Genomic DNA, 25,188 nt, shown 5'->3' with positions numbered 1-25,188 from the left:
TTTGAGACTCCCAAAATGAACTTACTTATGTGAGATCTAGGGTTGGCAACCATGAAAAGAGCATACTTTGACAATTGTGTGAACCTCAATAGATATTCCCTCACACTCGAGTTTCGTTGCTTCAAGATGATAAATTCTTGAATCTTAACTTTCCTTAACTCCAAAGGAAAGAAACAGTGAGAAAAGTATCCTTGAACTCCTAATCAACGGGATCTGCATCCCTAGCTCTTTCACCCTTCGATTGATTAAACTAAATTTGATTGACTCCCTTCAATTGTTAAGTAGCCAAATCCGCCTTCTCTATCAACATCAGCCCCTTAATATCAACAATATTATGAATCAGTTCAATAAACTCTTAGGAATCCTCATCCAACTTGGACCCATGAAACTCTAGTAGATTTATCTTAGTAAAGTCATGAACTCTTGTCGCCTGTATACCCATAGTTGGGTTCATAGGAGCAACTACTACCCTGTTAACTTGGACCGACATAGTGTAAGACCTCGGATGTTGGAAAGTCAAAAAATAAGGAAAAAAATGAAATCCTTGAAAAACTATAGATTTTGGCACCAAGTGACGACCACGAAGGCCATCAGGAGCCATGGTCCATACCATACCTCATGGTGAGACACAATGGTGGTGGGTCTGCAACTCAGTCCTACAGGTAAAGGACCATAGTAAGGGATCACGAGCCATGGTGAGCACTACGGATAATAATGCCCTCCGTAGTGAGCCCTCCCCTAAGGTACTCAGAAAACTTTCCAAGGAAGGGACCACATTTGACCACCATGAGATGTGTAACCTTTCATGTACTATGGTGGTTTCCTTGGTGGTCTCTCTTACAGACCATCCTGCAGGTTCTGCACCACACCTCAAGTTTACAGACCATGAAGGTCTCCGTGGAGGAACTACTGAAACTTCCCCTACAACCCCCATGATTCAAGAATCAAGTCCAAATTCACATAAACCACCACGGACCGTGGTGAGGATCATGGATTGTGATGGGTCCTTCGTGTTTTCCTAGTATCTAATTTTAATAAAGGGTATTTTAGTCATTCCTTATGTTTTCTTTAATGTATATGGACATTTTTGGGACTAGATTTATTATGTAATTATCCTAAATACTCATAAGTCTATTCTTTTCCCTCATTAACTCCCAACCAACTTTAAGAATTGTCTCTCAAGGTTCCTTCTACAGTTCATCTTCTTCATCAAATTTTGGCTAGGGTTTCTTCAACAACAAGTCTTATTTTTTCAATTCAAGTTCAAATTCATTCAAGGTATGTGGGGATTGGGTCATGGGTTCCTTTCACTCATGGAGTCCTAAGTTTTTATTTAAAATCTCATGAATTTCAATTGGGTTTATAACCCTAATTTGATGAATTGCATTAGGATGTTTTAGTTATGTTTTTATTTGTTATCAAAATCATTATAAGTAGGTTTCTACATGAATTGCATGATTTTAAGTATAATTTTTAATGCCCATGCACAAAGTTATTTTCAATGATGATTTACATTAATTATGGTTATGAAGTTCATTGATCTAAAAGTATTCGAATGGTTTTCATTCAAATTGACTTTGTATATGAATTTTACTCTAAATTCAAGTATGAATTATAATCATGGATTGTAATTATGTTCAACTTATTATTTTCATGCAAGTTGTGAAGAAAGGTGACTTAGGGCCCTATGTCGAGACCTTGAAACCTAATGACATGACTTATGCAAATATGATATTGTAATTTTGAAAGGTTAATAATCATATTGCAAGTATGTTATGGAAATGATCTACTCTATGCATGTTAAACCTATGTATAAGTTTCAGGGTATATGTTAAGTATGATCACTATGTATGTATTCTGTAGGATTTGACTTAGCACCGAATGATGACTTGAGGTTTGGGCTCAACTTATCGGGTCCTTATATAACATATCTTGTCTCATAACTATGTGCCACCATAGGATTTTCCTTTACGGCCTAGCTAGTGGATCCACATATAGCATATGTACATGACTCGACTAGCAGGGTAGAGTCTACCTTGGCAAGAAGATTCTTCTTTCTTCATTGTTTGGGGAGAAATTGGACTTCCATTTTATAACTCACATGGTCTTATTATTGGTTACGTTTCTATCCCACATATGTATACTCTCTTTATGTTCTTTTATGATTTTCAAATATGTCTCTTAATTGCTTTGATCATTATAGTTTTCTCATGACTTTACCCATTCTCTTTTATCATGTACATTAAATTGATCATTGCATCCTATGAGTTATATTGCATGTTATTCCCCTATACTAAGTACATTCAAATATACTTACGTATATTATTGCCAATATTATCTCATAATGTAGGGGTTGAGGATCGTATTCATATACGTGGCTATTTGAGTTCCATTCGGTGAAGTGATGGTGAGTCCTTATCTTATCGAGGGCTAGTTATGACTTTGTTTTCTATCCTAAAGATTTTGTTATATTTGTATTGAGGATGAGAAGGGTTATGTTTTAGCCCCCGCTCATCTTAAGTAGTATAGGCATTATTGTACATATGTTGTAGAGTCTATGTAGTCAAGTTTATATTTCTTTTATGATCATGTTTTAGATTCTTTCCATGTTACTTCCGCAGTTAATTTACATTGTGTATACTTATAATATGTCAAGAAGCTTGGTTGGAGCCTTTTGAGGTTGTAATCGCCATGTTACAATTAGGCTTTAGGTTGGGTCGTGACAAACTTTATATCAGAGTGCAAGGTTTAAGATGTACTCAAGAGTCAAACATGCTACGTCAAGTAGAATATTGTTCATGGTTGTGAAGTGCGCCACATCTATATATAGAAGGCTATAAGGTGTTTTAGGAAATCCTTAGTTCTTTCATGATTTATGTCATGCGATAGAGTATACTCTAATACTTCCTCTCCCAAACAAATGTTCTTTGCAATTTTCAGAAAATGCCTCCAAGAAGACAATTCCCTCAAGCTAATGGTCCTCTTCTCAATCAAGTAACAAATGAAGAGTTCCATACCACCATCACTATGCTAGCCCAAGTTGTGTCCAATCAAGAGGTTGTGGCTTCTCCTAATGCTCTTACTCCATCTTTTAGAGTGAGGAACTTTACAAGAATGAACCCTCCCGAGTTCCATGGTTTGAAAGTTTATGAGGATCCTCAAAATTATATTGAAAAGGTCTATAAGATAGTGAGTATTATGGGAGTGACTACGGATGAGAAAGTAGAGTTGGTGGCCTACTAACTCAAGAGTGTTCCTCAAGTGTATACTCAACGGACATTAAAAAGGGTGGATAAAGGAGTAATTAATTGGGAAGCATTCAAACTTGCCTTCTTGATCACTTTTTACCTCTTGAACTAAGGGAAGCCAAGGTGTTGGATTTCATCAGTCTTTGATAAGGCAACATGGGTCTGATGGATTATTCCCTCAAATTTACCAAGCTCTCAAAGTATGCTCCTTCATTGGTTGCCGATCTATATGCCTGAATGAGTCAATTCATATCGGGGGTATCCAATTTGGTTGCCAAGGAATTTCATACAGACATGCTAATTAATAAAATTGACATATCTCAGCTCATGACTTTTTTCAAATAAATTAAAGGAGAGAAACTCAAGAAGATAAAAATAAGGGATTTTAAGAGAGCTTGGTATAAAGGTGGGTTCTCCAACGCTAGGAATAGTGGTAGTGGTGGAAGTGGCCATTCTTAAAAAGTCCAAGGTTCGGGAAAGAAGTTTGATAAGGATAGGGTGACATACCCTAATGCTCAAAGAGGAGGTGTGAATGCTATTAACCCTTCATTTCCCAAGTATGGGAAGAATCATGAAGGGATATGTTTGATCAGTATAGGTGCTTGCTATGGATGTTGCAAGGTGAGCCATAGGAAATCTGAGTGATCTCATGTTGACAACAAAGGTAGAGAAGTTCATCCTCAAGGCCAAGTAGTTGAAGGAGGCCATGTACAACAAGGTTCCCAAGCTCAACCTAAGGGTAGCCAACACAACAATCGGTTCTATGCTCTCTTGGTAGGCAGGAGGTGGAGGAGATTCCCTATGTTGTTACCAGTATGTTATGGGTCTTTCACTATGATTTTTATGTCTTGCTTGATCCAAATGCAAATATAAATATTAATGGAGCCTTTTTTCGTTTATACATCAGTAGGTGAGTCGGTTATGGCTAAAAGAGTCTCTAAAAATCGTCCATTTTCAATTTACCATAAAGTCACCTCTATTGATCTAGTAGAACTTGATATGGCCGATTTTGGTATCATTCTTGGTATGGATTGGATTCATGCATGTTATGCCTCTATATGTTGTAAAACTCGTGAGGTTAAGTTTTAGTTTCCAAATGATCCAGTCCTAGAGTGGAAGGATAGTAATTCCTTATTTAAGGGTTAATTCATCTCATGCCTTTAAACTCGAAAAATGATTACCAAAGGTTGCATCTACAATCTAGTTCGAGTTAGAGATACTAACTCCAAAATTCCTACTCTTGATCAGTTTCAATTGTTAATGAGTTTCCAAAAGTTTTTCCTAAAGATCTCCTAAGTATTCCTCCCAAAGGGAAATAGACTTTGGTCTCGATATCCTATACTTAGGCTATCTGTATTCCTCCTTGCCGAATGGCTCTGGTAGAATTGAAAGAGTTAAAGGATTAGTTGAAGGATTTGCTAGATAAGGGTTACATTAAATTGGGTATCTCTCTATGGGTTGCTCATGTTCTTTTTGTCATAAAAAATGGTGGATCTCTTTAAATCTGTATCGATTATCGATAGTTGAATAAGGTCATAATTAAGAATAAGTATCTCATTTCAAGGATTGATGACTTATTCAATCAACTTCAAGGAGCGAGCTACTTTTTAAAGATTAGTCTCCGATCGGGCTATCATGAATTTAGAGTATGGAAATGTCACATTCTGAAGATGGCCTTTAGAACTCGGTATGGTCACTTCAAATTCTTCATTATGTCTTTTAGACTAATGAATGCCCCTACAACTTTTATGGATTTAATGAACAGGGTGTTCAAACAATACTTTGATATGTTCGTGATTGTGTTCAATAATGATATTTTGATCTATTTTTGAAGTGAGGAAGGGCATGCGAATTATTTGAGGATTATGTTTCAAATTCTCAAGGACCGCCAGTTGTATGCAAAGCTTAGTCAGTTGATTTCCTTGGTCATATTATTCCAGAGAAGGAATTATGGTTGATCCAAAGAAGACCTAGGCAGTTAAGAATTTGTGTATACCATTAAGTCTTTCTAATATCTAAGTGATTATAGACAGTTTGTGGAATTTTCTTTCATTGCATTACCTTTGACTACTTTGAATGGAAAGAAGGTGAAGTTCCAATAGTTTGAGATATGTGAGAAAAGCTTCCAAGAGTTGAAGGATAAGCTTAACTCTGCTCTGGCGTTGACTTTACTAGAAGGTTTCAATGGGTTTGTTGTTTATTATGATGCTTCATGAGTGGTCTTGGTTGTGTGCTAATAAAAAATGGTAAAGTGATAGATTATGCTTCAAGGCAACTCAAGGCACATGAGAAGAATTACCCAAGTTGGCAGTGGTGGTATTTTCTTTGAAGTTGTGTAGACACTATCTTTATGGTGTCTATGTGGATATTTTCACCGATCACAACAGTTTGCAATATGTGTTCACTCAAAAAAACTTGAACCTTCAACAAAGGAGATGGCTGGAATTATTAAAGGACTATGACATGAGTGTGCTATACCATCAACATAAGGCAAATGTGGTTGTCGATGCTCTTAGTAGACTGTCGATGAATAGGGTTGCTTATATTGAGGATGAGAAGAAAGAGCTCATTTGGGATGTGCATATATTAGACCATTTGAGTGTGCGATTGGTTAATTTTGATGATGTGGTGTTACTGTGAAATATTTTTTCGAATTTTCTCTTATGGAAGATGTAAAGGTAAAATAAGATAGCGATCCCACTTTAGTTGAATTAAAGAAAGCGGTTTCTAAAAAAGGCATTAAGGCTTTCTCCTAAGGGGAAGATGGTGTTTGAAGATATCAAGATCAATTGTGTGTTCCGAATATTAATGGCTTAAAAGAAATGATATTGTCCGTAGATCATAGTTTACGGTATTCTATTCATTTCGGTTCCACAAAGATGCATCGAGATTTGAAAGAAGTGTATTGGTTGAATGGCATGAAGAGGGATACTACGAAATTTGTGGCTAAGTTACCTAATTGTCAACAAGTATAAGTTGAGCATCAAAAACTGGGAGGTTTGTCTCAAGACATTGAGATTCCTACTTGAAAGTAGGAGGCCTTGAATATGGACTTTATTACATGTTTCCCTGTACTTGTAGGAAAAATTATTCCAATAGGGTGATTGTTGACCGAATGACTAAGTCGACCCATTTTCTCTTAGTTAAGACATCATATTTAGTTGAGGACTATGGTAGATTGTATATCTGGGTATTGGTCAAGCTTCATAATGTTCCATTGTCTATCATTTTGGATTGAGGTACTCAGTTTACATCTCAGTTTTGAAGATCTTTCCAAACGGGTCTTGGAACTATTTTCCATTAATATAGTTTGCTTATAATAATACTTATCACTAAAGCATTGAGATGACTCCATTTGAAGCTTTGTATGGTAGGCGGTGTAGATCCCTATTAGTTGGTTTGAGGTAGGTAAATTTTCTTTGATAGGACCCGAGTTGGTATTTGAGGCTAAGGAGATGGTTAGACTCAATAGAGGAAGATTGAGAATGGCCCAAAGCCGACAAAAATCTTATTTGAATGTGAGGAGAAGGGAAATTGAATTTGAGGTTAATGATTGTTTTTACTTGAAAATTTTACCATAAAGGGTGTGATGCATTTTGGTAAGAGAGGCAAGTTAAGTCCCCGCCATGTTGGCCCATATCAAATTTTGAGGCTAATTGGTAAGGTGGCTTATGTTAGATTTGCCTTCAGATTTGGCATCGGTGCATTCGGTGTTCGATGTGTCATTATTGAGGAAATTTGTTAGTGATCCTAGCTCTATTGTGCCACTGGACAACATTGAGGTGAAGGAGAGTCTTTTTTATGAAGGTTTCAGTTGAGATCTTAAACCAGCAAGTTAGAAAGTTGAGAAACAAAGAAATGGCTTCAGTTAAAGTGTTATGGAGGAATTAAGAGGTTGAGGGTGCTATATGGAAAGCTGAAGCCGATATGATTTTCTGATATCCTCATCTCTTTCCGTCCGTGCCTAGTTGAGGTATTTAATTCCTTCATGATACATTCATCCCAAATCATGTGTTTCAGTTGTTCTCATGGTTTCATATGCATTCATGTTCATAAAATGAGTTTTAAAGTTACGTTTTTTCTTGAGATTAAAGATTTCATGTTTTATGCATTATTGAGATATTTTGCATTCATGTTGATTGTTATGTTCCTTTCTTATTATGTTCATGCTACCTTGAATTCCATTCGAGGATGAATGTTCCCAATGAGGAGATATTGTATGAGCCCAAAAGTTGGAAAGTCAAAAAATAAGGAACAGAAAATGAAATCCTAGAAAAATGCAGATTTTGGTACCAGTTGATGACCACGAAGCCATCACAAGCCGTGGTCCGCACCACGTGTAATGACCCTCTAGGTCAATTTTGAATTAGAGCACTCATTCCATTGTTTAGAGCATTCCTATAGTAATCTCAAGTCATTTATGAATTGCTGGCACTGACGTTTTGGTAGCCTGGTCGTTCGTTTGGGTTTCAGGCCCATTTTCCTATTTCTAGATCTTTTATAACTCGAAAATTTGACTTCAATCATAACTTTAGGAAAACAACCTCAGAACAAAATTTTGACGGTTCTAGCAGCTTCAAAATGTCCAAATTAGGCTAGTAGCATGGTCGGCATGAGTACCGAGGCAATCAGTACGAATTTGTGGCCATTTGGCGCTTTTGCCTTTGAAATTAGGCCTATGATTGACTTTAGTCAATATTCTTGAAAAATGCACTCCGATGAAAATTCTAATAGAGGGTTAGCTCTGTAATGTCAAGTTTAGTCTAGAACGACCCTATATTTGCTTACTGAGGCTTTTTGTCTAATCCCGAGACGCGTTATGGATTTTGTCTCAAAAGGGGCCTTGGGTGTGGGATGCACTTTTAGTCTTCATGACCTTGTATGGAAATTTGCTTATGCCATTGAGTCTAGAATTTCAAATTTAGTGGGGTAGCATATCTCATTTGTAGGCACAGAGTTCTAAATGAATTCCGAGCACATCATCGGAGAACTGAACATGCCAAAGTCCATTTTTCACTTACCGTTGATAATGCGACTCCTGGTCCCTAAAGTGACTAGGAGGTCGCTAAATCGATCAGCCCTCTAAGGCTGCTGTCGCTTAAGAAATAGTCCTTTCACTAAACCGACTGGTCGCTTAAGAGACCTTGTGTCGCTAAAGCTATGCCCGCCTCTTTGTGGGTGTTCCTTAAGAGATCACTAGGGGGTCGCTAAAGCAAAATTAGAGGGTAGTTCTTAAGACCCTTTTCCATATTTTATCTCTAACTTCAAATTACATTTTTTCCATTAATTATTGGGCGATTCAAAAGGTTAAATTGTGTGGATATTTTAGGCAAACCCAGTGGTGTGTTCAAAATTAGGAGTTGAGGTTTTCCTTGAGGTAAATTTTCCTTTACCCCTGCATATCTAGTGTTCTCAATGCTAAGATATCAATGTTGAATGCATGTTTTGGTTGGGTCTATTTTAATGTATGAATTGTGTTCCTTTTTGGAACATAAGATGGGGTTAGTAGTTGAAGCCTATTCTTAGAATCAATTCTGTGAGTTCCAGAGTAGGTCCCACAATTCTCAGTTTTTAACTCTAAAATAGGTCCGTCTCTAAATTCAATAAGTTTTGTGTCATAACGACTATATTAATGTTGTGATACTATTATTGATAGAGTGGAAGCATTATGATTCTATTATTGATAGAGTGGCAATATTCGAAGGCCATTCGGAAGGGAAAAATTTAGTTTCGTGAGTTAAAGCGCGTGTGGTCGGCCTATAGGTAGGTTACGATTTTCCCTCGAGAGATTAAGCATGTTTAAGCAATTGTATATTGAATTGTATGAGTTGGAAGGGTTTGGGTGTCGATTATTCTAAATTCCTAGAATTCATATCCTAGGCACTATTTCGGGATATTGTTGGACTGTTTAAGCATGACTTATGTTATTGTTGATCATCCATGCCTAGTGATGTATGTTGTGCCTGTGGTTATATATTTTGAAGAATGTTTAACCTTAGTCTAGGCTTAGACTATTGTTGCTTTAGACTTGCGCGATTTGGTGTCGTTAGGCCTTAGAACTTCTCCGACGTCATTTTTGATAGTTAGCTCCCTGTAGATGATATAGAAGACTTGAGTCTGATAGTCTGAGCTTTAGCTAAGTTTTAACACATCCTGGGACCTTACCTCAGTGATGTCGTATTCTTCTATCGGTCCTGTATCACTTGTTCCTTGATCCTGGCAGTCTTCTCGATGATTTTGGGTTTATATGGTTCGAGATAGAGTGATATATTGGTGGCACTTGGTTTAGGGGTACTCCCTGTGACACTCGGTTGGCCTTTGATGTTAATTATGTTCGACTTCTTAGCTATACTTACCCTTTTGAAGTCTATAGTCCTGCTTACCCATGTTCGACTCCTTGGCTACAGTTACCCAGTTGAAGCTTGTGGTATAGCCTAGTCGTGTTTGACCCTTTGTCTACAGTTAACAGGTTGAAGTCCGTGGTCTAGCTCACTCGTGTCGAATCCTTAGCTAAAGTTACCCAGTTGAAGTCTATGGTCTAACTTACATGTGGTTCAATTTCTTATTCCCAAATGCATCTTCGATTCAAATCGTTATATACATTCAGCTTTGGGTTATGTTTCAGGCCTTTAGGATGGTTCAGTTCAGGTCCGGGGAAATTGGTGATATTATTGGAATTCTTTTGGCTCCATCATTTTACTTCAGCTATCCTTGCTCATGTCGGGATTAAATGAGTCCGTTAGGTGGTTACCTTAGACTTGTACATGAGCTTGTCCATTGGGTTTATGGGAGCCCGGCGGATTTAGATAGATTATGTCTCTTTGTTTGTTGAGTACGCTCATGTACATACCTACATTTACTTCTTGCCCTATCTTTGGTTGTGGTTACATTCTCGCATTTTGGTTTACTTTCTTATCATGTTCAGTCGGCCTATGATGCCTACTGGGTATCTGTTGTTTTGGTACTCATACTACACTCTGCATCTATTTTGGTGATACATGTCTGAATATTAGTTACGGTGTTGATTCAAGCTAGTTGTGGTCGTGATCAGAGTCGAGGGTGAGCATATTGCATTCTAGATTTACCCGTCTCCCTCTGTACATATGTTTTGCATGTCTTTTCCTTTTTGAGACAACTCTATTTTCGTGGTCCACTTTTGGGACTTGTACTCGTTTTGTAGTAGCTTTGTACATGTGATTCAAGGTTCTAGGAGGGATCTTTTATTTGTATATTTTTCATTAGCTTCCACCCGTTCATGTATGTTCCTGTTATTTCATTACCATTGTTAAATTGAATTATTGGTCTTCTACCCTGACATTCCATTACTCACAATTCCGGGATATAGGTTAGCTTGCCTACTGGTTGGTCATCATAGGCATCATCATGACTTGAGAAATTAAGTCATGTTACCACACCTCATGGTGAGCCACCTTGGTGGTGGTTCTGCAACTTAGTCCTGTAGGTAAATGACCACAGCAAGGGACCACGGGCCATGGTGAGCATCACGGACCATACTACCCTCTATAGTGAGCCCTCCTCTAAGGCTCTAAGAAAACTTTCTAAGGTAGGGACCACACTTGACCACCACCAGATGTGTAGCCCTTTACGGACCTTGGTGGGTTCCATGGTGGTCACTCTTGCATACCCTCCTACATTTCCTGAACCACGCCTCAAGTTCATAGACCATAGTAAGCTCCATGGATCATGAAGTTCTCCATGGAGGAACTATTGAAAATTCCCATGCTACCCCTGTGAATTAAGAATCCGGTCTAATTTAACAGACACCACCACAGGCCATGGTGAGGATCACAGACCATGATGGGTCCTCCATCTAGTCCCAGTTTCTAGTTTTAATGAAGGATATTTTATTCATTCCATACATTTTCATTAATGTATGTGGACGTTATTGAAACTAGATTAATTATGTAATTGTCCTAAATACTCGTAAGTCTGTTATTTTCCCTCATTAACTCCCAACCAACTTTAAGAATTCTCTCTCAAGGTTCCTTCAAGAGTTCATCTTCTTCATCATGTTTTGGCTAGGGTTTCATCAAGTCTCCTTTTGTCAATTCCAAGTTCAAATTCATTCAAGGTATGTGGGGGTTGATCCATGGGATTCTTTCTCCCATGTAGTCCCAAGGTTTTTATTCAAAATCTCATGAATTTCAACTGAGTTTGTAACTCTAATTTGATCAATTGCATTGGGCTATTTCAATTATGTTTCTAGTTATTATCAACTATCATTATAAGTACGTTTCTATATGAATTGCATGATTTCAAGTTAAATTATGAATCTCCATTCATGAAGCTATTTACAATGATGATTTACATGAATTATGGTTATGAAGTTAAATGATCTGAAAGTATTCTCAGGTTTTTTATTCAAATTGACTATGTATATGAGTTTTACCCTAAATTCAAGTATGAGTTATGATAATGGATTACAATTATGTTCAATTTATGATTTTCATGCAAGTTATGAACAAAGGTGACTTAGGGCCCTATGTGGTGACCTAGAAACCTAATGGCATGAATTATGTAAGTATGATATTGTAATGTTGAAAGGCTAATACTCATATTGCAAGTATGTTATGAAAATGAGCTACTCTATGCATGTTAAACCTATGTACAAGTTTCATGATATATGTTAAGTATGATCACTATGTATGTATACTGTGTGATTTGACTTAGCACCGAATAATAACTTGAGGGGGGGGCTTGACTTATTGGCTCCTTATATAAAGTGCCTTGTCTCATAACTATGTACCACCATAGGATTTGCCTTTATTTCCTAGCTAGTGGATCCACATATAGCATGTGTACATGACCCGCTTAGTTGAGTTGAGTCTATCTTGGCAAGTAAATTCCCATTTCTTCCATTGTATGGGGAGACATCAGGATTCTATGTCATAGATCGCATGATCTTATTGTCGGTTATGGTTCTATCCCACATGTGTACTCTCTTTATGTTCTATTATCATTTTCAACTATGTCTCTTAAATGTTTTGATCATTATGGTTTTCTCATGACATTACCCATTCTCTTTTATCATGTACGTTAAATTGATTATTGCATCCTATGATTTATACTGATTTCATGCCCCCATACTTAGTATATTCAAATGTACCAACGCATATTGTTTCCTACATTGTCTCATAATGTAGGGGTTGAGGATCACATTCCAATACGTGGCTAGATGAGTTGCCATATCGGTGGAGTTTTGGTGAGTCCTCATCCATCGAGGACTAATTATGAGTTGTTTCCTTTCTAAAGATTTTGTTATATTTGTGTTGAGGGTGAGCTAGGGGCATGTCGTAGCCCCCGCTTTCCTTAAGTAGTAAAGGAATTGTTGGACATATATTGTAGAGTCTATGTAGTCAAGTTTACACTTCTTATCACGACCCGACCTAGGGCCTAGTCGTATCACGGCGATCGAAACCTCGAAGGGCTCCAACCAATCCTCTTGTACATATGATAAGCATGCATAAGGTAAAGTAAAAGGTATGTAGGGGTTGATCCATGGGTTTCTTTCACCCATGCAGTCCCAAGGTTTTTATTCAAAATCTCATGAATTTGAACTGGTTTTGTAACCCAAATTTGACAATTGCATTGGGCTGTTTCAATTATGTTTCTATTTGTTATCAACCATCATTATAAGTACGTTTCTACATGAATTTCATGATTTCAAGTTAAATTATGAATGCCCATGCATGAAGCTATTTACAATGATGATTTACATGAATTACGGTTATGAAGTTCAATGATCTCAAAGTATTCTCATGTTTTTCATTCAAATTGACTATGTATATGAGTTTTACTCTAAATTCAAGTATGAGTAATCTTTATAATATTGAATTTGGACTAGAACGATCTTTTATGCATTTCTCGAGGCTTCTAGTCTCATTTTGATCCCTTTAGTGGATTTTGACTTAAAATGATGTTTGGGCATGAAACCCACTTTTTTGTCGAGATAACCTCCATTGGAAATTTCAACTATGCTATTGAGTTCAGAATACCAAATTTAGTGGGGTATAATAGTTTGTTTGTGTGCATGGGGTTTTAAATAAATCTCAAACACCCCATCAGAAACTTTAAAATGGGAATGATTTGCTGGTGTGCTGGTGCACCATATCTGATGCACCCCCACTCAGCCAAGAGTCGAAAAATATTATATATATATAGTCGACATCGACAATCAGAATACAAATTGATGATTAGGTATTCATAACAGGGTAACCTAGGAAGGGACAGATAAGATTCGGCGAGAAAAGGAAACTTAGCCAAAAATATATTAGACTGTATCAAGTTGCTCGTAAGCTGGACAAAGTGGCCGGTTAGTTGAGCTTACCACCTTATTTGGAAACTATACGCCCAGTCCATCAGATAGGGATACTTCGCAAGGGTACTGACGAGCAACCCAGGGTATGTTCCATAGATGATGTCCAAGAAATGGAATCCCTCGAGGAATAACCTATCGCTATCTTAGATCGGCAAACTGGAAGATTGTAGACTAAAGACGTGCCTTCCGTCAATATACTGTGGCAAAACCAAAACCAAAAAAGGGGATGACCTAAGAAATTGAAGACTACATAAAACATAAATATTCGTACCCATTCCTGATATCTACAAGTAACCCCAACTCCTGAAACTCGTATATTAATTACTTGGATGAAAATATGTATGATCGCAATAGAAAACAATCTCCCTACAATCGGTATAAGGTCTTGAGGGAAGTTTTATTTAATATTCGGGGATGAATGTTCTAAAAGGGGGAAAGATGTTACACCCCACACTCTGGAGCTTGGAATGTCTCTTAAGATTCTTAGCAGTTACTATGTGAGTTGGATAATCTACAACGCTATTAAACAACTCCAAGGAAGTGAGAATGTGATACCTCATAGTAGGGAAGGTTGGAAATAGGGTTATGAGAAGTCGGAAGAAGTTGGAGGCCAAGTAAGGAGTCATAGGACTCGACTTACCTACGTAAGCTACTAACTTAGAAGTCCTACACACTTAAGCTACTTGAGTACACGTCGAGCTTAAGTAGCAAGGAGTGCATAGGCTCTTGAAGTAAGACCAGATTATGAGCTCACAAAAGAGAAATAAGGAAACGACACGCCTACTCGAAGCAAGTAGTTGATGCACCTAATTGGACCAGAAGATGATGCACCTACTTAGGGTCAAGTAGGTGATGCAGCAGCTTGGGGTGGACCCCACTGCCATATGACAGCATATGATTGGCCATATGGGTTAAGGTGGCACCCTAGGAGGCTGCCACGTGTCACCCTAGGGGGCTGCCATGTGTCATCTTCTAAAGAGGTGTATATATATGTGTTAAGTGGCTCTTAGTCACATTTTTCATCCAAATCTCCAGCCAAAATAAAGGAAAAAAAACGTGAAGAACACAAGGAACAAGGAAGCCACAATTTTGAGAAATTAAAGGTAAGTTCTTTAATTTTTCTCCGTGAATTAATTATCTACGGTGTTCCTCAACCACATGGATATGTATATATGTATATTACAGTACCTATGGAACCATATCTTCAGCTTTACAACTTGAGAGAATGTTGAAAGAACAAAGAGAGAAAACGTTAAGAGCTAGTTAACAAACCTATTTTTGAATGAGACTATTGTTAGTAATATTAGTATAAATTCTTGTGTACAGCTTCGTTTTGAGTGATTAAATATGTTTTGGAAAGGTATTTTATAGTTATATAACTTTCATTTAGCCTTTAAAATCCATTTTTGCTTTTATCTGCTCGAAAAAGGATGATGAACTATAGAGAAGGTACTGCCCAGAATTTGGTTTTGGACATCTTACACAAATGGCTATTGGTATTTTGGGCATATCCTTTTGTACATAATTGATGTAGGGGTGATTAGAAATTTTATGCGACCCTAAGACACATTTCTATAACTTTCATGAAGGACAGAAAGCCTTTTTCCCTCAATTACCCCTTCGAAACGAAGCAACAATGCAAGACAGTAAGCTGTCCAGAATTCACGTTTTGATAGGTTTGAGTGAGTTGTTTGGGGTTTGTATTTTGTGATGTTGGTGTGAATTACTTGTATATATGTTGCAGGTTGTTGTTGTTGGTTGGATGTAGTTATTAGGGGTGTGATTGGAAATTTGGATAGGGCATGTTATAGGGGAGGTGCTGCCCAATTTTCGTTAACACCTTAGCTAATTAAAGAACTAGTCGAGGAAACGAACAAGGAAATAGATTCCATGAATACTAAGGTGCAACTGAAGGTGCTAGAAAGTCAAGAGTGGTTGATATTCGTATCACTTCCATGTTGAATAGGTTCAAAGGATGATGAGGCAAACGTGACAACGAGTGACTCGTACGAGGTATGTAAAGCTTTCTCTTGGCATGTTTTGATATAAGTACGTACAACTATCTTTCTTTCCTTTTGGCAAGTCTTAGCCTTAAGTGAATTGTCTGTAGAATGTGGGGATAATTTCATTCCCAGAACTCTAGGTATGCCTCATAATCCCTAACTACAATTAGGTGTTGACACCCCTACAAGAATTGAGCATTGCCTGTTAAGGCTTCTACGTGCTAAAGAGTAGTGTATGGAAAACTATCTTTCCTTTCTCTTGATATGTACTTGGTACGAAAATGAGATTATGATGCCATAGTTGTTCATCGAGCCCCAGGATGGCCCGGGTATTAGATATGTATATAATGACCACCTGAAGGAAAGTACAAACTATATAGAGTTTACTCTTTTTTTTTTCTGGCATGTCTTAGTTGTAAGTTAAATATGATGTGGGCTCCGGAGTAACTCCATTCTTAACATCTCCTATTTATTTTTGAATATCGAACTCTGATAGTAATTGAACTATTTCCTTGGAAACTTCTATATGTTAAAGAGGTACCAAATGTACAGGCTCCAAGTCTTAAAGACTACACGAGACTAAGTATTTTTATTCCATAAATGATATGGCCCTATGTTAATACATGTCTAGGGTCCCCGAGATTACTTTTAAGGAGACCCATAAAGGCATTTAGAGGACACTCGAGATAACTAAAGAGTTACTCGGGTCCTCAAACAAAAGCTTAAGTTTCTTATTTTGTTGAGTCTTTGATAATGATTTAAATTGCATATAGTTACTCACTACTCTACTCGTGTATACTGTAACCCTTCTTTCATCGAGTCCTGGGCCAGGTATGTTATCATGCACAATTCACTGCATTGTCCACGAGCCCCTCACTAGAGGGTCGGGTACGTATGTATATATATGATGATGTGTTGTAATAAGGTGATGATGTATTGTAATATGGTTGTGATGACACTGGTGCCATGATGGTTTTATAGAGTTAATTCACCGGTCCCTCGAAAGGGTCGTCTATATGATATGATTCGAACATGACTGCTTTTATAATTAACAAAGTACAGGTATAGGTTTCTGACTTTATAACTTGTTCCCCTACTTCTCTGTTTCGGATATACCTCTAGTTGTATTATGGTATGTTTTACATACTCAGTACATATGTCGTACTGACCCCCTTTTTTGGGGGGGGCTGCATTTCATGCTTGCATGTACAAGTACAGGTTTTGGGAGCCTAGTTTTTGATTCTGCTCAGCTCAGCTAGAGGAGGCTCTATTGTATCGGAGCCTAGTTTTTGATACTGACCATTGATGTATAAAATTGTTTTGTCTATTCAGGGGTACGGCGGGGGCCCTATCCTGCTATATGTTGTCGTTAATATTTTTTGAGGTTTGCAGACATGTGTATGTGGGTTGTGTATATCAATTTGATTCAGCTGGGTCTACATGATGTATGGTATATGTTATTATGTTATGGTAGCCTTGTCTGCTCGCATGCCTTTTCATATTATGACACAAACGAAAAGGGCTACAGGTTTATGAAAATGTTATCTCCCAATGGGGCTCTGTTATATGATATTGTTTTATTTATAGTTCAATTTGACCACAACTAATAGTTAGGTATACGGGGGGTCCAGGTCGGATCCCAATCGCGGCCTATGGGGTTGGGTCGTGTCAAGCTTCCCTTAATATATTCGAATATAGCAGTTACATGGCTACTACTGACTTTGTTTATCGAGTAATCACCTTGTTTTAATCTTGGCATACCTCCATTCGTAAGTTGCAGCAATTTTTTTGCAAATCTACATCCCCTATCTCAAAGGGTCTGATCATCTTTCACGGTGGAGTCACATATGTACAATACTTCTTTATACCAACAACGCCATGCAAGGCCAACGTATACATACATCCATATCCTCTCATATCACAGCTGCATAGGGCTTCCCAGGGGGTTATCCATCCTAGTACTACTCTCACCCAAGCACACTTAACTTCAGAGTTCTGATGGAATCCGGTGTGTTAGTGCTGGTATGATCGCATCCATCCCTTGTGGGGTCTCGTTTGAATTTTAAGCATTCCTATTTACACATGATAGCATTAGTTAATTTTCTCTTATACTTGTATTTCTCTTGTACACTTCCCCCATTTAGGGTGTATCCATGTCATTGTCTGTTTATTTCTAACTTTCCAAATGCATAGAATTCCTTTCTAACCTATTTAGTATACTGCGTTATTTCCATATCTTCCTTTACATCCCCTATACTTTGGGTTACCCATGTACAAAACCTTAATACTATCATGAGGTACTTAGAAACCTCAATTTAAAGTACCAACTCCAGTCTTGAACACTGGTATTCGAATAATATCCTTAATGTAGCAATGTATTCAAAGCCACAGTCCATCCATCCCGATCAGTATTTAGCTCGTGCTCATAATTGATTCAAATTCTCCACTCGGGAGCACTTATACTTTGATGATCCGTGTTTCAATCTTCGTCATAGTACTAGCTTTATTCTAGTGGATACCACTTGACCTTTTATTTTGAACATTCCATATAAATTTGTGTAAGTCTTTCTTATTCATTCACTATTTGCCTTTCTTTCTTCCACTTAACTTATTCTGCTTTACACATTTTACTGTACTGGCATGCACTCACAGTCTAGTTGGTCACACTTGCTTTTGCTTATGTTACTTACCCTCAAGTTTCCTCCTATTTCACTATAGAGGAGAGTTCTCATCCTTTTCTTTTTTTGTTACATATATATCACAATATTAATTCAGTCGGTACCTTAATATATCATTCTATCCAGATCTATCAGTCTTCCTTAAATCATCTTCTTAGGGTCACAAGTCTTTTCCAACTTTGGTTTACCATATCAATATCGACCTCCTAGTTTCTATTGCTATCAATTCAGCAATTAACTTATTTCTTGAGGTCAGCCATACTTAGGGTTTATCTAATTTTCATCATTATTGTGTACATGATCTTTCAAGACATACTACAGCCCTGTATCCCATTCTCTTTCTATTTCTTGGAAAATTTGGGTAGAGTTTCCTCTGTATTTCTTACTATCTAAAACCTGCACACAGAAAATACCAACAGTGCCTCACAAGGCGACACACATAAATATACATATATACGTATCATATCACATTATATTGCAGCCTCACAAGGTGCCCAATATCAACAATAGTATAAAATGATGGACTTACCACACATGTCCAACTCGAACTACGCCTGTTAGTCTTTTCGTCTACTTTTTCTTTCAATTTTCAACTTTATCTACTTTTTCCTTTCAATTTTCGACTTTACATGTCAATCGTATTTCCATACCTTACTTGGCACAACTCTCTCGTTCCTTGGCTTACCTATGCGCTTTGTAACTTCCCATATTGTCAGTCATTTTCTTCTATTGACGTTGTCCTTTATCTGAAATCAAAGGTTAGTATAAGGAATTCCACTTCCTATGACTTAGCTCTATCGCACGACCTTAGATATGAAAGAAAGGAAACATATTAAATGTCCTGTAGCCTCTTATTTATAGATGTGGTGTGCAATACATCGATAATCAAGACTCTACTAGACACAGACTATAGACAATCCAAGTACGAACTGCTCTGATACCACTTCTATTATGACCCAACCCCATAGGTCGTGACTGGGGTCCAACCTGGGCCCCCGTATATGTATCTAGCAGATGTAATGACTAATATAAGAACTATACATAAGAACCCCAGTGGGTCATAGCATTTTCATGCTTGTTGCCTCTTTCATTTGTACCCTATCATGAAAGGGCATGCCAACCGACAAGGCTGCCATAGTATCTTAATATTTACAATATATCATGTAGATATAACTGAACAAAACTTACACGTATAACCCACACATATGTTTATAGACCTCTAAGAATATTAATAGTAACATATGGCGGGACAGGGACCCCGCCGTACCCTAAATAAGCAAATATATACATAGGAGGTTTGGTACTACAACTCGGCTTCGAATCAATAGAGCTTCTTCCAAACTATCTGAGTGAAATCCTAAGCTAGCGGACTCCCAAAACCGTGTCTATACCTGCGGGCATGAAACACATCCCCCTCTAAGAAAGGGGTCAGTACGACATACGTACTGAGTATATAAGCATAATATAACTGAGATAACAACTGAAACAGGGATGCAGGAAATCAAGTATAGCATTTAGTAGGGTACTGTACCTATACCTCATAAAATAAATTCCTGTCTACCTGTATCACGTACCGTATCCGGCCCGCTCGGGGACTCAGTATTATAAATACATCATCTATTACGATAGGCATATGCATATTGTTAGCGCTGTGGGATATATAGCCCGATCCATAGAGATATGATAGGTTAGTGCCAAGGAACGTCCGGCCCGATCCATACACATATAACATATTAGTGTCGAGGAGCATTCGGCCTGATCCATACATATAATACGTTAGTGCCGAGGAACATACGGCCTGATCCCTATATATATAACACATTAGTGCCGAGGAACGTATGGCTCGATCCCTATACATATAACATGTTAGTGCTGAGGAACGTATGGCCTGATCCCTCTATAATATAATAATGCATATACGTGCACATAAAACTTAGTAGCATAACAAATATTTCCCAAATATCATCATAAGGTGTGTCAAAGAGTCTCTAGTTATAGGAGCTTACACCTCCAATCATTATACAGCATATAGAAGGCTCAAGGGTCGTAGTTCAACTACTTAATGGCCCTTATCATTTAAAAGTGAGTCCAAGTCATGAGTCAAATCAAGAACCTGTAAATGGAATTGTCTCTAACTCATATCAGATATCGTTTCACTTACATTAAGTTATTTCAAGAAAAGGAAGAGATAGGCTTTACGTGTATTACTTTTTATCATGTAGAAGGCTTACAAGACCATAACTCAACCATCGCGGGAGTTCTAACATCAAGAAGTAACTAAGATTAACGAGTCATGCTCGGGGTTCTAAGAATGGAACTACTCCACATCACACATACCAACCACTTATGGCTAAGACATGCCACAAGAAAAGAAGAGTTAACCTTTACATACACTACTTTTCAGCATATAGAAGACTTGAAGGGTGGGAGCTTAACTACTTTAAGAGTCTTAACATTCAGAAGTGATCACGAATTATGAATCATGTTCAGAGCTCATGAATAGAGTTACCCCAAGCTTCATACACATATCATTTGTCACTTAAATCTAAGACATGCCCAAAAGAAAGAAAAGATAGGCTTTACATACCTCTTACGGATTAATCTTTATCGCATTAGCCTCGTCGTCCTCTGAACCTATTTAACACAAAAGCAATATGAATATCAAAAACCCTAGATTTTTCAGCATCTTAAGTTATACATGAGTATTCATAGAACTCATTTCCTTGCTCGCTTCCTCGACAAGTTCTTTAGTTAGCTAGAAAGTTAACGAAAATCGGGTAGAACCTCCCCTATAACATGCCCTATCCGAATTTCCAATTACATCCCTAAGAAATACAGAAAACCAACAACAACAACCTACAGCATGTATACAATCAATTCGCTTCAACATTACATAATACAAACTCCAAGCGACTCGCTCAAAGCTACGATATCAAAATAGGGTTTTTAGTTTTTAGTTCGTACAAACCGGAGGGTCGTGTGGCTTCAACCAGCATCTTCCCCACCTATTTTAGAACACTTTTAGTCCCTACAACACATCACCATGCACCTGCAACCACACACGACAAGCACAACACCTTGCTTCGACTATAATTTAACTATAGCAACTCCAATTTGGTTTGTTTCGAACGTCAAGCATATTTATTGAATTTACCTCTTTCCATCCACTTACACAATGTATAATACACTTCATAACCACACCATAAACTCCAAATTGAAATGAAAACCCTTACCTTAACCTAAACTCGTCAAACTCGCCAAAATTATCAAAACGTGAATTCTGGACAGCCTACTATCTTGTATTGTCGCTTAGTTTCAAATGGGTAATTGAGGGAAAAACAATTTGAGTCCTCAATGAAAGTTATATATATGTGTCTTAGGGTCGCATACCATTTTGAATCACCACTACAGAAATTTGGTACAAAATGATATGCCCAAAATACCAACAGCAGTCCTTGTAGAATTTCTAAAATGAAATTTGGGCAGCAGCTCCCCCATGATTCACCACCTTTTTTCGAGCAGAGAAAAGCAAAACTGGGTTTTACAGGATAAATAAAAGTTATAGACCTATGAAATATATTTCCAAAATATCTTGAATCACTTGAAATGAAGCCTTACACAAGGAGTTTTACTCATTTTACTAACAGCAATATCATTAAAAAATGGGTCTGTTAACAAGAACAAAAACCTCCTCTTTTCCCTAACAATAAATTTTATGTTTTTAAATACCGTCATATCACCGTAGGGACGTTAAATAATTAGTTCACAGAAATAAATCGGGGAACTTACCTTGGATGAACCCTAGCCGTAGCTCCCTTATTCTTGCTCTCTAGCTTTTCTCTCAACTTTTTCTAAGGCAAAGATGCTGAAAATGATGTTGATCAGCAATACACATGTATATATATGTGTCCTTAAAAGGGGACATGTGGCAGCCCCAGGGGTGATACGTGGTATCCCCTAGGGTGCCACCTCATGCCCTACAACCAATCATACACTGCCATATGTCAGCGTAGGGTCCACCCTAAGTAGATGGGTCACCTACTTAGCCCAAGTAGGTGTGTCACCTACTTGTCACCTTCTTGCTTCATTTTTGTGGGTTCATAATCTCTTCTTACTTTAAGAGCCTATGTATTCCTTTCTACGTAAGCTCAACACATACTCCAATAGCTTAAGTACGTAAAACATCCAAGTTGATAGCTTACGCAACTAAGTCGAGTCCTACGACTCATTACTTGGCCTCCAACTCATTTCAAATCCTTATAGACCTACTTCTAACCTTCACTCTTAAAGGGCATCACGTCCTCCCTTCCTTAGAGTTATTTGATCATGTTATAGATAATCTAGATCACAGGACAACTTTCAAGAAGCTTAAAAAGATGTTCTAGAACACAAAGGTACGGGGTATAATATCCTTCCCCTCTTGAGAACATTTGTCCTCGATTATTAAGTAGTCTCATAAGGTCTTACGAGTGTTTCAATATTTCTCTGTATTGGTTGTCATCCAAAGGCCTCTTATTAACCCATATAGTCAATTTAAGAGGGTAGATTATTTCTTTTCCATTTCTTCTTTCCAGTTCTCTTAACACACATCATATTGTACCCTTTATATGAACATGTATAGGATCTTAAAGTGGCTTGGAAGATGCCTTAGCATTTCTATACTAGTCTGTACGTAAACCTGTATCGTTTCTTACTTCATTCATCTGATGTTAGGGCGCCACTATAGCTTTTGTCTTTAGTACTGGTTGTACCTTAAAGGTTTTGATTCAAACCATCTTATACCTTCCCTTAATGTATTCGAATATAGCAGTTACATGGCTACTACCGACTTCATTTATCGAGTAATCACCTGGTTTTACTCTTGGCATACCGCCATTCGTAAGTTGCAGCAGTTGTTTTGCAAAGCTACATCCCCTATCTCAAATGGTCTTATCATCTTTCATAGTGGAGTCACATATCCACAATACATCTTTATACCAACAATACCATGCAAGGCCAACATATACATACATCTATATCATCTCATATCACAGCCGCATAGGGCTTTCCAAGGGATTACCCATCTTAGTACTGCTCTCGCCCAAGCACGCTTAACTTCGAAGTTCTGATGGAATCCAGTGCGTTAGTGCTGGTATGATTGCATCCATCCCTTATGGGGTCTCATTTGAATTTTAAGCATTCCCATTTACACATGATAGCGTCAGTCGATTTTATCTTATGCTTGTATTTCTCTTATCCACTTCCCCCCTTTAGGGTGTATCCATGACATTGTCTGTTTATTTCTAACTTTCCAAATGCATAGGAGTCCTTTCTAACCTATTTAGTATATTGCTTTATTTCCATATCTTCCTTTACATCCCTTATACTTTGGGTTACCCATGTACGAAACCTTAATACTATCATAAAGTGCTTAGAACCCTCAATTTAAAGTACCAACTCAAGTCTTGAACACTGGTATTCGAGTAATATCCTTAATGTAGCAATGTATTCAAAGCCACAGTCCATCCATCCCGATTAGTAATTAGCTCATGCTCATAATTGATTCAAATTCTCTACTCGGGAGCACTTATACATTAATGATCCGTGTTTCAAGCTTCGTCATAATACTAGTTGTATTCCAGTGGATACCACTTGACCTTTTATTCTGAATATTCCCTATAAATTTGTGTAAGTCTTTCTTATTCATTTACTATTTGCCTTTTTGTCTTACACTTAACTTATTCTGCTTTACACATTTTACTGTACCGGCACGTACTCATAGTCTAGTTTGTCACACTTGCTTTCGCTTCTGTTACTTACCCTCAAGTTTCCTCCTATTTCACTATAGAGGAGATTTCATGTCATTTTCTTTTTTTGTTACATATATATCACAATATCAATTCAGTCGGTACCTTAATATATCATTCTATCCAGATCTATCAGTCTTCCTTAAATCATCTTCTTAGGGTCACAAGTCTTTTCCAACTTTGGTTTACCATTCAATATCGACCTCCTAGTTTCTATTGCTATCAATTCAGTAATTAACTTATTTCTCGAGGTCAGCCATACTTGTGGTTTATCTAAATTTCATCATTATTGTGGAAACGACCTTTTAAGACATAGTATAGCCCTATATCCCATTCTCTTTCTATTTCTTGGAAAATTTGGGCATAGTTTCCTCAGTATTTTCTTACTATCTCAAACCTGTATGCAGAAAATACCAACAGTGCCTCACAGGGCCAGTACGCATAAAGATACATATATACGTATCATATCACATCATATTACAGCCTCACAGGGTGCCCAATATCAACAATAGTATAAAATGATGGACTTACCTCACCTGTCCAACTCGAACTACACCTGTTAGTCTTTCTGTCCACTTTTCCTTTCAATTTTCAACTTTATCTACTTTTTCCTTTCAATTTCCGACTTTACATGTCAATCATATTTCCATACCTTACTTGGCACAACTCTCTCGTACCTTGGCTTACCTATGTGCTTTGTAACTTTCCATATCGTCAGTCATTTTCTTATATCAATGTTGTCCTTTATCTGAAATCAGATATTAGTATAAGGAATTCCACTTCCTATGACTCGGCTCTATCGCACGACCTTAGATATGAAAGAAAGAAAACATCTTAAATTTCCTGTAGCCTCCTGTTTATAGATGTGGCGCATAACACATCAATAATCAAGACTCTACTAGACACGGACTGTAGACAATCCAAGTACGAACTGATCTGATACCACTTTTGTCATGACCCAACCCCTTAGGCCATGACTGGGGTCCAACCTGGGCCTCCGTATATGTATCTAGCAGATGTAACGACCAATATAAAAACTATACATAAGAAACCCAGTGGGTCATAGCATTTATATGCATGTTGACTCTTTCATTTGTATCCTATCATGAAAGGGCATGCCAGCCGACAAGGCTG

The 25,188-nt window shown here is 37.6% G+C and overlaps 2 pseudogenes; both read right to left on the bottom strand.

Annotated features, from left to right (window-relative positions):
* Positions 1-17,508: 17,508 nt before the first annotated feature.
* Positions 17,509-17,626, bottom strand: LOC129881245 (5S ribosomal RNA; annotated as a pseudogene).
* Positions 17,627-23,292: 5,666 nt separating this feature from the next.
* LOC129881301 (5S ribosomal RNA) lies at positions 23,293-23,413 on the bottom strand (annotated as a pseudogene).
* Positions 23,414-25,188: the final 1,775 nt, after the last annotated feature.

Source organism: Solanum dulcamara, chromosome 2 (assembly GCF_947179165.1).
Source record: "Solanum dulcamara chromosome 2, daSolDulc1.2, whole genome shotgun sequence".
Lineage (NCBI taxonomy): Eukaryota > Viridiplantae > Streptophyta > Magnoliopsida > Solanales > Solanaceae > Solanum > Solanum dulcamara.
Note: the sequence above shows the minus strand (reverse complement) of the source record. Positions and strands in the feature narration are given on the sequence as shown.